Source organism: Nannobrachium achirus, assembly GCF_963921795.1.
Source record: "Nannobrachium achirus genome assembly, chromosome: 18".
Classification (NCBI taxonomy): Eukaryota; Metazoa; Chordata; class Actinopteri; order Myctophiformes; family Myctophidae; genus Nannobrachium; species Nannobrachium achirus.
Genome location: NC_137825.1, coordinates 282,501 through 284,208, shown reverse-complemented (window position 1 = coordinate 284,208; position 1,708 = coordinate 282,501). Strand labels below are relative to the sequence as shown.

The 1,708-nt window shown below is 48.2% G+C and overlaps 1 protein-coding gene across 1 annotated transcript in view; it reads left to right on the top strand.

The window, feature by feature from the left end:
• Positions 1 to 1,708, top strand: part of bms1 (BMS1 ribosome biogenesis factor) — a 77,298-nt gene that overhangs the window by 15,124 nt on the left and 60,466 nt on the right. The gene's annotated exons all lie outside the window — the stretch shown is intronic.

Below are 1,708 nucleotides of genomic sequence, written 5' to 3'. Positions count from 1 at the left end.
TTGTGGCTATTTTTGGCAAAGAGGTTTGGTGTAGAGGGGAAAAAGAGCAGACTAAGTACAGAGTGAAAGGTCAAGTTTATTAAGTATTGACGGTTCAAGTGGTTAAATATCTGAAAACACAAATTGACATGAATCCAAAATACACTGATGATTGTGCTGTCAAACAATGAAACTATATGGAATCTATGAACAGGTTGTGGGGGTCCCTGCTTCATCTCTCACTCCACTAAGGGGTCCTTGGCCTGAAAATGTTGAAGACTCTGGGGTATCAGACCTGTCCTTCCTGCCAGACCCCTGCCCCCTCCCCTCCTCATGTCTCATGTTATCTATACTATAATTTTGCGAATGTCTGAGTGAGTGTCTGTCTGTCTGAAACAGCGTTTCTCCTCAGTGGCTGGAGCAATTGATCTGAAATCGCATCACCATTAGCATATGAACACACCTAACATAACTGTGAAGCCCGTTTGTCACTTTCACAAATCATATACTGTACATTAGCATTTTTATGGTGTATCTACTATCTATTCTGCATCTAGCATGAGGCACATCTATTCTGCATCTAGCATGAGGCAACATGTTTAACCAGCTCTCTGTGTGTGTGTGTGTGTGTGTGCAGGCAGGCGGGTGTGTGCGCAGGCGGGTGGGCGGGCGGGCTGGGTGGGGGGGGGGGGTAGCCATTAAACGAAACGGGTATTTCTTACATTGATGCTCCTACATATTATCATGCAAGCACCAGTTAAAGTTACTTTCCATCCCTCATATACTGTATGCACAGTGCACATCCCATAACCCACACACTGCACATCATTTTGGAGCTCATATCTTTGAACGGGTAAGGGCTAGTTATCATATATTTAAAGGTGTAGGAGACTTTGGGGTATCAGACCTGTCGTTCCTCCCAGACCCCTGCCCCCTCCCCTCCTCATGTCTCATGTTATTATCATTGCGACCGTAGGTCGCATTTACTATCAAACCCTGCACAAAGTGTAAGTCAGTCCGTCCGTCAGTCTGTCTGTCAGTCTGTCTGTCACACCTCACACTCTTGCCCTGCTCATATCTCCGCAACCGTTGCCCCGATCCATGCCAAATTTTGCACACACGTTCCTTACCTGCCAAACTACAACCTCCAAGGACCCCCAGAGCTCCAGGGACCCCCAGGTCCCTGGGGGACCCCCAGATGTAAAAAATGACCAAATGTGCTAAACTGACCAAATGACCACCCCAACGGGGCTGCTCACGGGGAATTCCCGGGGACCACCCACTCCTGGTGCTCCAGAACGGATGCAAAAGTGGTGGCGCCCCCAGTGGAGGACCCCCTACACTGCAGCTCATATAAAATGCCGTAACTCCGGCTAGGAGCGACCGGGACAGCCGGGGCCAGTACCTATTCGTCCGCCTTGCCGGCACGGAGACCCCACCCCTCATTTCTCACATGGCCCTCTTCTAGCGCCACCATGAGGCCGATTCTTGCAAAACACATTTTTGGACACTGCTCCTACAATTTTTGCCCTAAAATCACGCAAATCGGTACACAGTATGTCTACACTCATCCCATCAACATGAATCTCTCCCATATAGCGCCACCTCCAGGCCGAATTTTAAAAACACATTTTTGGACACTGCTCCTACAGATTTTGCCCTAAAATCACGAAAATCACTGCACAGTATTATCTACACTCATGTCATCAACATGGATCAGGAAGATTTT